This window comes from Manis javanica, chromosome 3 (genome assembly GCF_040802235.1).
Source record: "Manis javanica isolate MJ-LG chromosome 3, MJ_LKY, whole genome shotgun sequence".
In the NCBI taxonomy this organism is placed as follows: Eukaryota; Metazoa; Chordata; class Mammalia; order Pholidota; family Manidae; genus Manis; species Manis javanica.
The window spans coordinates 101,134,260-101,147,876 of record NC_133158.1 but is presented as its reverse complement, the minus strand read 5'-3'; positions in this window follow the sequence as shown (position 1 = coordinate 101,147,876).

Here is a 13,617-nt window from a genome sequence, read left to right as displayed (position 1 = left end):
GCAAACTCTGAGAAATAAATGTGTTGCTTATAAACCACCCAATCTGTGGCATTTCTGTTATAGCAGCCCAGATGGATCAAGACAGTTTATAATAAGCAATCAGTAAATGTTAATTAAGTGCTTTATATGCATTATGCTATTTACTCATTATGACAATTCTATGAGGTAAAGTCTATTAAAATTCCCATTTGATAAGTACACAAATATATGTCAATATTAATAGGTCTAGTAAATGGCAAAGTTGGAATTTGAACCCAGACCATCTGATGTCATAGATTAGACAAAGGAGATATTGCCTTCTACATCAGGCATTGGCCCCCAAATGACACACCTCTCCATGTTTAATAGCAATAGCAGCAACTTCAGCAGATACTGGTGTCACAGTTGTTTACTATTCAGCAGATTGGGAGTGACTGGAGTAATATCTAATAATTTCAGTGAGTTGGAATAGGAGAGGAAACAAATGGTTTCAAGAAATAGACCAAGTTGCTCATGGAAAATAGTCTCTAGTTCCTCCTAGAACAATGCTAGAGGAATATGACAAAATGAGTTCACAGAAGATAAAAGGAGCAGACCTGAGAAAATACAGATTTGTGGCTGCCTTTGCCCATATTTTAACCCTAGGCCTGGATTACCTAAATATAAATATGTGTACATATACAGTTCCTGATACACATGAGAACCAAGCTATTTAGACTATACACTACTATCACAAAGTTGTTGACTCAATGCTTTCTTGTAGGGTGTTGGAAAACCCATAGCTCAAGTAAGAGAAATAGCTCCATACTGGTTCTCTTGATTTTTCTGACTCTAATTCACTTGTTGATCCTTTTGAAACTCTTATTCCAGTCTTTATCCTAGGTTGCATTGTACAGATTCATGCCAGGCTGGGAACTTCCTGGTATGGGGCAAAATATAGGAACTGTATTACATTTTTACAACTGTTCAAGGTTCAGACTAAATATGTACAACTCATATATACAGCATCTACATCTAAAAACTGAGATTTCACATCTTCAGCATGCTAATTGTTCTAGATATTTCTGTTTCTAATTGCTACAGTCAGCATTGTGTATGTGGTATGATTCTCCTTTTGCACTCTGAAAAATGTCATTTCTTTTGCTTCTAACTGCTAGGTGGGAAGGTTTTATTTATGGCCTGCTTTTAGAAGAAAATTTTAGGTGGGATGCTTTATGAGGACTCTCCCTTTACTTAAAGGGATTTGCTCTAGTTATTTGGGGCATTACTCAATGCCATTGCCTTACCCCTCTCTGTACCTGATTATTTCTAATTATTACATAGCCTGAAGCAAGAAACATTATTTGCATATGAAGAGCAAATTGTTAACAATGAGGATTTGGAGTCTGATTGCTTTATATTCTATTCTAGACCTTTTTCTTCCAAACACTGTGTCATTGGGCAAGATATTTAGCCTCTCTACTCTTAGTTTCCTTGGCTGTAAAATAGCAAATAAATGACAGTTCCAATAGGATCTCCCTCTCCTTTCTTTTGCATGTTTTAAACACAAGGAGACAGCTCTCCTTTTGGTTACTTATTTTTATAGATCTTTGTTAAATTTTGAATAAGTAGTGTTGGGAACTAACATTTTTATTTAGGGTTTTGAGAAAACTTTATCTTCTCTGAAATTTATAGTTCTGTGTTCTTTGTTTAGCAATTACTAATTACAAAATTTTAAAAAATTTAATTTGCTCAGAGATTTCACTGTCTTTATCAAGTGATTATCAGTTTGGTAATATTTTCTCAAACACAGACTTCTTAAAGGTTTTGGAGTTTTTAAAAAAATAAATGTTAATGAGAATTTATTCAAAAGGCAGAATTTGAAATAAGAACTAATGGCAGATTTGTGTATGTGTATGTGGTAAAACATACATAACATAAAATTTACCATTTTAACCATTTTTAAGTGTACACTTCAGTGGCAGAAAGGACAATCACAGTGTCATGTAACCATTGCTATCATCTGTCTCTAGAATTTTTTCATCTTCCCCAACTGACACTGCACCCATTAAACAATAACTGTCCCCCTCCACCCCACCCCTGCCACCCATGGGCAACCAGCAGGCAGCTATTTGTAAAAGTAGATATTTTTAAAGAGAAAGGTAACAGGATAATGCTAACATAGCTTTAGTAGGCATTGTATTTCTGCCCCAGGGCTGTGTCATTCCTAAACTATTCCACTGAGATTTTAATCTGGCTTCTCTGAAATGCCTGGTTTGACCAGAGCACCTGGCTCTACAGGTCCACAAGTGCCAGGCAGTCTGGGGCTGGGCGCCTGACTGCATGCAGCCCCTTCTCTTCCTGATGCTTTGAGAAGTCAGTTCTAGTTTGGATAGGACCTGCTCAGTTCCATCCTTGAATTTCAGGCCTAGGACTCCAGCTGGTTTGACGCTTGCCTGCCAATGACAGCTCAGATTCCACAGCAGGAATTTACTATTCAGCAACCCAACCTTGTTTCCTCTAGGACAAAGACTGACCTCTTAAAGGCAGGCTAGACTTTGGGTGCTTAACTGTTAATTGAATTGTGAATTTAATCTCAAAGGTACTTTGCAGCTCTAAAATTGTTACTTTCTGTTTAAGACAAATACTAGTGCTAATATGATAGGTTAGATAAGATTCTCCTATAGAAATTCCCTCTCGTACTGATACCTGTCATACTTTGATATAACCACGAATACTGAAAGCATTATGTTTGCTTTGAAAGTTCAGCTAATGCTAAGCAAAGGGTTAATGAATTTAGAAGAAAAAATATCTGTTAGTCAGAACAAAGAATTTCATATCCTGAATATAATTCCCCCAAATACTGGGGGATTTTCTAGGGGCCTTTGAAAGGGCTGTGTTGTCTTTGCAAAAAATGGTTTTGACTTTCACTCTACCACAGCTTTAGCCTAGGTGAAGACAAGTAACTGCTATTTGATAGGGCTGTTTGCATTTCAAAGTTCATCAGTATTAAATAATCATCTAGTAAAAGAAGGGTAAGAGGGTTATTGTGTGTATTTTATTATTGTGTAAACTTGGGGAAACAAGCTGAGAGGAAGAGAGCTCACTAGTATTCTAGCAGATAAGAAAGTGGCTTACATAAAAGTCTCTTAATGTGTGAGTTTCTCATTTCTTCCCATTCAGGTGACTAGTAGTCTTTATTAGGAAGTAAACAATAAACTGTGGAGAGATTATGTAACCATATGTATTTTCAGTACAGATCTGATATTGAACCACTTCTTAAAACTTTAACTTTCATTCTTCTGTAACTAGATGGTTACTTTTCAGGATTTTTAATAGTTTAAATAATTGTTATAATGTTTCATTGGACAATTCATATAAAAGTTAACTGTAACTCTAATCTGATTTAGATGATTTCCATTAGAATCATCAAAGGGAAAACAAAAATACTGATGCTGATTCCCACCCAGAGAATTGATATAATTCGTTTAGGGTGGGGCCTATTCATATATATATTTTAGTAGTTCCTAGGTAGTTCTCTTGGGTTGGAGGTTGAGAACCACTATTCTAATTTATATCCTGAGAATATTTTTATTCTCTGTAAAAATGACCTCATTGACTTTCCCAGCATCTATAGCTGTGGTCTCAATTTTTGATTGCACACATGTATTAGTTAAAAAAAAAAATAGAGCACATACCAAAGTATCTCTGTACATGTAGATACTTGTACAACAGAGAAAGGTAGCCATTTATAAAAGTATGAATAATAATAAATATTTTCATCCTGTGCCTCTGAGCATCCTTTCAGCCACTCTGCTTTGGAAGCCATTGCTCCACAAGATTAAGTCCAAATTCCTTAGCATGGAATTCAAAGTTTTCTCCAAACAGAATTTTTTCTCTCTTATCATTGCTTTATACCATACTGTCTTAGTTTTTTACTTAGTGTTATATTCCCTACTGTCTTAGGTCTACTTACTTGGGTTATAAACCCCAAGATGGAGACTTGAATGTAGAAAGTTTATCGAGGAGTGAAGGAAGTAGGATTGGACAGAAGATGGAGGAGACGCAGTTGCAACAGAGAGTTATGGATCTGAGTCAACCCTTCAGAGTTAACCCCACCTTGAGGAAAGAGGGTTAGGCTTCATATTCCCACCCTCCATCCAGCATTAAGCAGTTATCTGTGTGGGCTGCCCCTGGATAAGGTGGTTTTTTTGAGAACAAATCCTGGAGAGCCATTGCCCACCATCCTGCTGCTTGTTGGAATGAATGCCTTAATCTAGAGAGGGAATCTCGAATGCTCACCGCAGCATCCATTCTATTCCCTGCATCCTGCCTTAGCAAGGTTCTTCCTTGCACAGGAGTGTTTTACACTCAGTCTCTGCTCAGAAATCTATCATTCCCTAAAGGCCCAAATCAAAATTCCATAATCTCCTTGAAGTTTCCCCATACTCCCCTGCTGGGAGTAGGACCAGGAGCCACAGAGGAGAGAGCAAGGGCTTCAGCGTCACAGACACCTGGGCTTCAATTCTGTATTTTAGGGATCTCGTTTGGGCAAATTAGTTAACTTCTCTGAGTCTGCCTAGAGCTACTGAGACCTACTCTACAGGATTCTTGCAAGGATTAATTGAACTAACCACTCAGCCAATGGAATTTTCTTTCTAGTTTTTACTTTCTCTTCTCCCCTGATTTCTGTAGTTGACTTAAATGATTTACATGGAGAAATAAAAATAGTTAGGATGCTATGTAATTTTTCATATAAGTTTTTAAAATTTTACATCTTATTCTTAATTCTGAAATGTTCATAATTTTATGAAAAATTGTTTTTTTCAGCTTTATGAAAATCTGATAATTAACAGATTTTTTGCATAATAATTTTATTGGTATAAGTTATGAACAATGGATTTTTAAAGCAATCTTAATTAGAAAATAAACTTGTCATAACATACACACAATTATGTATTAATTTAAAATTATTGGTTCATGAAATTAAAAAATGTTCACATGTACATGCAGTGCATCTTAACATCGGCCATTATGCTAATATATAATATGTATTCAGAATATTATATGTATGTGTATATGTACATGTGTATATATATTGATTAACTTCTTTTGTAAGGGTAAATTTTTTTGTTACCTTTTGTAAAGGTAAATTTGTTGAGCATCTATAGCACCTATAATATAGAAAACATTTTAATTAGTGCTACTAGAGAAACAAAGATGAAATGAGATCCCCATTCTGAAAGAGCTTGAAATTATTTAATTGATAAAAACTGAACAATAATAAAGATTTCAAATAACATTAAAAATAAAAAAGGAGACCTATTGGAAACATTTTAGATCACTGATATGACTGGTACCTATGTTTCTGAGCATACCATAGAATTTCATGAGCTAGGCTGGTCTGGAGAAGTTCTCTCAAAGGATAGCTAGGATTTTGATAGGCTATAAATTCCCAGATAAGTGGTGACCTGATCTAGTATAACTGTATTTCACGTACTGCCAAATATGTACTATACCCTCAGTTAAAAAAAAATTAATATAAACATACATACACACACATACAAACATAATTTAAATAAATGTTGAGTGTATAAACTGGATAACTGGAGAAGAATGGGGAAGGATTCCAGGCCAGTGATAGAGTCTGAGGGAAACTACAGAGGTAATAGAGTTCAAGACACACTGGGAGATCAGAGCAAGAGCCTGTTTGGTGGGAGTGGAGTGCTCACACAGGACTGGAAGGGACAAGAGGATCTGCAACAGAAGGTAGGTTGGGGAAGGTGGTTTTAGACCTTAAATAAGACATTTTGGATTGTACCCTGTATGAAACTGAGAAAACACATAAAAGTGTGCTAAAGAAACACAAATCTGAGTATGTTATTTCCAAGTCTCAGGATTTATGTGAGTTAAGTCTGAATTCCTCCACCAGTTCTCAAGTTTCTCAAGCTGTTTGTTTCCTGTTCCTCTGACATACTCACGTGGTTGCTATATACACTTGCTAATCCCCTAGTTGGAATTAATCTTCCCATATTTGCTAAACTCTCCATTTAATCCACGGTTATTGCCCTTCTTAGTTTGCCTTTTGAGTAGAGGTGGGTGTCAGGCACCAGACTGTATGCCTATAGAAAGCTCAGATAATGTCTTGTTCATCTTTGTATCCAGCACCTCAGTACAGACTAGTACTGAGTGAAGTTTATTTGAAACAGGGATTTCTTATTATAAACTAGTGAAAATGCTTAATGTAATTTCCTCTTACAAGCTGATAGGGAAGTAGCCCCGATGTTAAAAAGCTACTTAATGGATGGTAAAAGTCACCATCATATAAATAACTCTGCTTGAAGAATTATTTCTACTTAAATCATGAATCACAAGGTGTTTCTTGATCCAGGTAACATAAGTAGTTATGTCAAGTCTTAGAAATGTTTAACAGGGGTGAAAAAGAATTACAAAGGTCAGTTACTAATAGGAAAAACATTTTCTTACTGAAAGAACATTTTTACAAATGGTAAATAAATCACTCATGACTAGATTTTATGACCTCCCATGCTTAGTTGTATTAAAAAGAGGCACTTTTTTCTGTTGTTATAGCTACATAAGAAAATAGAAAGAGTGGTCATGATAATCAAACTTGACTCCATCGTTCATGAAGGTCATGTCATCAGTTGTGTTGGGTGTCAGGGGTGGACTTTATTCCATTGGTTGATAAGAGTTATCAACATTTTACTAGACAGAAACTTTATATGAAAGCCAGTATTTTTATTGCCTAGTTCATAGTTCGTTTCAAATTTCTGTCTGTTTTGTGCTTACCTTGATTACTAAGTGTACTTTCATGTCAGCAACAAAGAGAGTCTCTGCGTATTGAAAAAGCCACCAGACAGGCCAAGAAAAACAAAACCTTGGCTATTTATTAACAGATAGCCAGCAGGTATGAGTGAGTAACACAATGAATGCATAAAAATCTACTGTTCTAAAAAATGTTAATCACTCCCAGAGTATCTGAGCTAGGGAACTGTGTCAAACATACATGTTTTTTTTCTCCTTTCAATAAATATGCAGCTGTAGAGAACTTCCCTCTGGAGTTGGGGAACATGGTAGCCTTGCCCACAGCTATACAAAGTGCTTTCTTTCCATCATTAGCTGCTTGAGGAAGACACAGCAATAACATCAATGATTCTTGAATGAAGGAATGAATGAAAAGATTAATCTCAAAATGCTGAGGCAGAAGACAGTTTAAAAGAAGCCATTTATGAAACCAGGACCATTATTATAATATTAGACTAAACAGGGTAACTCATGAATAAACATGACAGTGTCATATTAGCTATACCAGACACTTAAGAAAATGTGCCTCTCCAAGAAAATCAGCTAAAAAAGGATAAAAAAATCACTCACAGATATGTTCCCTGATATGGAAATACCAGGAAAAATTGTCCATATGAAATTTAGGAAATTTTTTCTGAATATTGGTGCCCTTCTTCACACACTGCCTTCCTCCGCAATCCCACGGGTGAGGCATATGAAACTGCCCTTTAGTTCAAGTAATAAGCAGAGTCAGTGAGTCATATTAGCTATTTTTAAGACACAGAAATGTGAAAGAGCTGTTTGGTAGAGGATTTGCTTATAAGCAATTGGGTTTGAGAAAGTCCAGGCTTTAAGCCAGATTCTGGAGTGAGGCAGAAATGGGGACTAGACAGAAAAGCTTGTAGGCTTTTCAAACTAGAGCACAGAGAAGGCAGATAGAAAACTAGAGTTTAACATGAGTAGCAATTTAGAGTAGGTGTTGATTTAAGAAGATCTAGAAGGAATAGAATTAATGGAAAGGTTAATGATGGGACTTGAAGTGAGAGAATGATGACAGATTATGGAATATGCTTAGCTCCTAATCATTATGTATTTTAATATGAAGGTGCTAAAAGGTGACAGCTAAAAATAAACAGTAGTATATTTTTAAATAGAAGATGTCTTCCTTTCCCTAATTTTCCAACCTGATTTCATAAAACATGAACCTAATTTAAAGGAACCTCATAGTAAGCAACAAAGCAGAAAAACTGTTAATTCTTCAATTTATGAATAGAGAAGTACTTATTAAGACTGGAGAATTATTATTTGTGTGCCTATTTATGGTGTTTATTTGTACATTTGTTCCCATTCCACAGATAATTTAGACAGAAATGATAGGTAACAACACCACACTGATGCAAAACTGCCTTACCTACCTGTCTCACTTATCTAGAACCCAGATGGGAAACTAGACTAGCCCCCCAAGTCTCACTGTAAATAAATAGATGTTAAAAGATTCACACATTAAGTCAGTCAGTACTTTTCAACCATAAAAAAAGGCCCTCACCCATTATGTATTTACTTTAAATTTAGACATAATTATAATAAGCTTGGTTATCTGGGTTTATCTAGCCCACAGGAGACCAGAGCAGTACATTGCTACATTGCTTTGGCATTAACAATTATACAAAGTGCTTTCCATTATTAGCTGCTTGAGGCAGACACAGCAATAACATCAAGAAGTGGCAGTTGACTGCCTGACAGTTCCACAAAGACAGAAGAATTCTAAATAGTAGGCTCATAAAGCACAAGAACACTCTAGCCTGCAGCCATGATTCAGGGAAAGAGAAAGGCATGCATCACTCTTCTTAGGATGTATTGCCACAGTCCAGACTCAGAGCTCTAATGAAGGTAGAGGTCATGCAGTCTGGCTCCCAGTCAGCACCTGGTTCACCTCTGTAACTTTCTTCCAGGGAGCTGGACAGCCTGTGCTTTGGTGTTGCCAGGGATGAGATTCTCTCCAAGTGATAAGCAATCTGTTGATGATTAATTTTATGTGACAGCTTTGACTCATTTTACTGAGATATTCACTTTATTGCTGTGATCTGGACTTGAACCTGCAGTATCTCTGATGTACAGTGAATTCGCTATTCAAGGAATTTCACGCATATTAATTTCTTTCATTCACTCAGTTCAACAATCCTTTCATTCATTCAATTGTGTATTTTATGCTGTGGTAAGTGATAGGCATTCAGCAGTAAATGAGACCAGTGGTTTTCAACATGCGGCGCTTTTGCCCCCCAGGGACATTTGGCCATGTCTGGAAACATTTTTTTGTTGTCACCAGAGTGTGTGTAGAGGGGTGTGGCTGCTGGCATCTAGTGGGTAGAGGTCAGGGATGCTGCCATATATCCTACTATGCACAAGACAATTTCCTACAACAAAGAATTATTCAACTTCAAATATTAATAGTGCAGAGATTGAGAAACCCCAGCCTTGACAAAATTCTTGCCCTCATGGAGTTGGCAAGCATTCGTTTAATTCTCTTAACACCTCTAAGAAGTAGATACTATTATTACATATTATTGCAGATGAGGAGCCTGAGCCACAGGGTTATGATACAAGCTAAATAGTTTATGCATACCTCTGGGAACTGGTAGTGAATTTTCACTTTGTCCTTATTATGTTTTATATCTTTGATTTTTTTTTTTCCAAAGAGAACAGGAGCAAGGCTGTAATAATGGTCTTGCAAGATCAGGTATCTGGTGAGCAGGCAGACTCAGGGCAGTTACAACAAGCAATTTATTCCTCAGCACACAAGTCCTTCCCCTGGTTCCTCACTGGCTGAGTACTACATGGTTCACCTTCTTTCCTGGATGTTGCCTAAGCAAATCATATCTATATTAGGCTTTTTAAACATTTGTCTTAATTTCATTGGCTGGTTTAAAACTTTTTCTGCATTTTTTTTTCAAAGAGATGCACAGCCTTCTCTTTCTTACCTTAATCTCCCTCCCCGTCCCAGCTGGAGTGATTCCCTGGTACATGTTCTGACATGTAGGCTTCTTGTTAATACCCTTTTGTTTAAACATTAATTCCTCTGGGAATAAATCACATTTAGTTTTATACCATTTCTGTCATTTCCCTCTCTTTTTATTTAAGAATTTTTAATTTTATTCCCAGTAATATACCTAAATTTATGCCCAGTTCTTTTCAAACTTTTCTAACATATTTTTGCTCTCTTCTTCATAGTCAAATTTATTTTCCAATAACATAAGTTTTGGGTGTGTGCCATAGGTATGTGTTTGTTTATGGTTGCCTTTATAAGCCTCTGGGTCAGGTCTCTCACCCAAGAGATGATATGGCATCCTACAGCAGTTAAAATTCCTGCAGCTATAAAAAGAGATGTTAAAACAGAGGGATCTATACCTTTCCATTTTCTGAACCATCCTCCTAACCAGTCTGTAAAAGGATCATCGATACTAGAATTTTTAGCTAATTAAGTAGCTAAAGTGGTGAGTCCTTTTAGAACTTTAGTAATAGTACCATGAGGGGCGGTATTATTTGGAATAAAAAGTACAACATTTTCCTCCCGACATAACAAAGACTCCTGCTTATTCTGCTAACATCCAGTCCAAAGCTATCCTACTCTCCCAGGCCATCCTGCTGGTAGCATCTAACTGGCTAGCTAGTCTGCAATGTTTTTGTTGATGGTAGACCATCAAAAGTGCTGATTAGAACCATGCAGCTATTTGGTTTCTAGCTTCTTTAAGTTCTTTAGGGACTCCCATAGGTACTCCCATTGAGTCAATGTATATACACTTGAATCAAAGGATCCTTGTAATTCTCTGAGATTTTTATGAGAAATCCTTCCCTTTGGGTGTGGAGAGAAATGCCAGGGTAACAGAATAGCTAATTGTATCAAAGCACAAGTCCCAGTCCAGTTGGATGGCAACAAGTTCTGCAGTTTCCTCTTTCCACAGTACTACCAAACATCCACTCAGGGAATACGTGAGCTCAAGAAGTTGCCCTCTTTAGAGACATTCAGGATGTGGGTACAAGCAGCCAGCTCCCCACAGGAATTGTAAAACCTTCCTCTTGCCTAGAGACAAGAGGAGTGATTCATCGTCCATACAGAAAAAGAGGGGATTGCCCTCAGGTCTGACTTCTTTAGTGGGGGGAAAGAGTAGAGATAAGCTCTTGCAAGTCTCATTTCCACAAGCATCGTCGTTCTGATGTAGGGCCAATATGCAGTTTATCGCAGTGGGGTCTGTGTCCCAGCCAAGGGAATGGATAACAATCACTTTTGTTCAAAGCTAGTGCTGAAAATTTGACCCATTTTACCCAGGCATTGTTGTCTCCATGACCTGTTGCTATTTCAAGAGTCTGTTTTAGATCACCTCTGTAACAATAACTAGTTAATATTGATCACCAATTTGACAGGATAACCAGGAGTTCCTTCCCATTCTAGGGTTCCCTGCAATATGCCTGTAAAATACAGAGTTAGAAGGATAGAGATTAACATTTTAGGTCCCTTTCAGTTTTAGCCTCAAGGGTTGGTCATCTTTGAGAATTTGTGATACCGTTTTGCCCCCAGATCTCTCAATTTTTGGATTTTTGTGTAATGAGTCCAACCCTTTTCAGCCATCCTCACTGCAGTTTCTGTGGTCAGGAGCACTTGGTAGGGGCCTTCCCAGCTGGGTTGGGCCAGGTCTCCAGGCAGGAAGCAGTGAGCAAAGAACTTAAGTGCAGGAGTCTGGGCAAGGAGTTCTTTCAGTCTGAGAGAAATAAGGTAGAAGACATTGCCAGCACATATCCCTTAGAAACTGATCTTCTGTTTCTATGGTGGGCAAGTCCTATGCTCTTCCCTAAGTATGGCGACCCATATAATAATTCACAAAGGAAAAGTCGTAAATCCTTTTAAGGAGCAGTTCTAATCCTTAGGAGTGCTATAGGATGACATTTAGTCCAAGGCAAGACCTTTACTCTCTTCAAGGGAAATTGGATATTGTCTCCTGCATATTATGTCACCTGGTTGTTTCAAAGTTGCTTTTATCAGGGAAACTCATAAACCTTTCCTATTTTCTTCCTTAACTCATACTCTACGGTCTATTTTCTTTTCTTCTTCCTCTGTGAGGTAGGCCATTAAAACCTCTATTTGGACTTTTTTATTCCTAGACCCAGGCCTAACTGAATAATTAGATCTCTTCTCAAGAGATTAGTTCCCGCTTCCAGGACATACAGGAATGATCCCCCTGTAATCTCATTTTCTAACCTGATTACAGTCCTTTGATCCCATAGACTAAAAGCTTTCGGGTCCTGAGTCTCCGTAAAAATGTGGTTGAAGTCTCTTCCTTCTCATGTTGGACCTCAAATGCCTTAGTAACATTTCAAGATGTACGGGCCAATTCTCTGATTCTCTTTACAATTAACCCTTGAACATCCTGCATTCTAGTTCTATCCCCAGGATCATTATTATCATACCCAGGATCTACATTTGGGAACTTCTGTTCTGCTGTCAGAACACCCTGGCCCAGTGGGTGTTTTCATAGGGGGTCTGGTAGGGGCCAAAAGCCCCTGGAAAGCACCCTTGGTAACTAGAGGGCATAGTTCTTTTCCTCTGGTGAACTGGAGGCTTTATCACTCTCATAAAGAACTTAAACCTGGCAAAGCCAGTTTTCATCTGATCCAAACTTCAGCCAGAAAACTGACAGTTTATGGATCAGTTCTTTAATCCAGAAGAAACAGCAAAATTTGATTATCTTCTGTTTGTCCTTAACCCTAGTTCAGGAGGTGTCCATCCAGTACCATAACATTAGCCCCAGCAGACTATGTGGAGGAATCCCAAGGGAGCTCTTGGGGTTCCCTTTCCGTGTTTCCCTAGGCCTAGAATTTCTATTTCTCATCTTTCAAGAGGTCCCTGTGTACTCAACCCCCTGTAATGGAGGTTTCTTGCACACACCCAGAGATTTGCTTCCTCTGTCTCTAGCTGTTTTCCTTGCAGGAGAATGGAACAACAGATTGGGACTCCACACTCACTTTGTAACTAGGATACAGATCAGACATGCACACCTGACCTCCCAAACATGTCAACCACCAAAGCAGTACTTGTAGCCCAACTTTCCTTGGCTCGTGCATGAGGCTGCCTGGTTGCCGCAGTGCCTGCATTTTCTTCCTCTTCATCGGTCACACTGTCTCCTCCTAATAGTCTCGGGTCTTCTCCCAGCTTCCATGTGAAAGTGAAGCACCCAGACAGAGCAGGCTGCCCAAAGCCGGGCTGAATGAGTCTTCCCACTATGCTTGGGCCCCCACCTCACACGGGCAGGAGGATCCTGGATGAGCCCCTAAATTGTGAGAAATGCGCTCACTAGTCCAAACCCAGTCAAAGAGAACAGAGGAGCAAGGCTTTAATGGTAGTTTTGCAAGATAGGGTGTCTGGTGAGCAGGTACTATCTTTGATTTTTTTAATAATAAACTTGTTTTACAGTCATTTTTCCTCATTAAAATATGAATTAAAAAGGACTCCTAATTGCCTGTTTAAAACAACCTGATATTCATAAGTTAACTTTCCAGGGTCCTCCATGGTCTGGTTCTGTGTACCTACCTAACTCTGCACCTTACACACTCTACAATCCCACTGCAGTATGTTAATACAGGTTCAGAAGGCCTGGACTGTGGTTTCTATTAGCTGTGGAACCAAATAGGATTGTGCTCATAAACTGTGAACCAAAGTGAGTTCCCTTTATACTGAACCAAAATCTGATTCCCTGTAATACTTCTACCAATTGGTCCTGGTTCTCTTATCTATATATTTACATTTGATAACTAAGGCATATTCACCTGACAACACTACCCATGTTTAAATATTTTTCTTGAGGC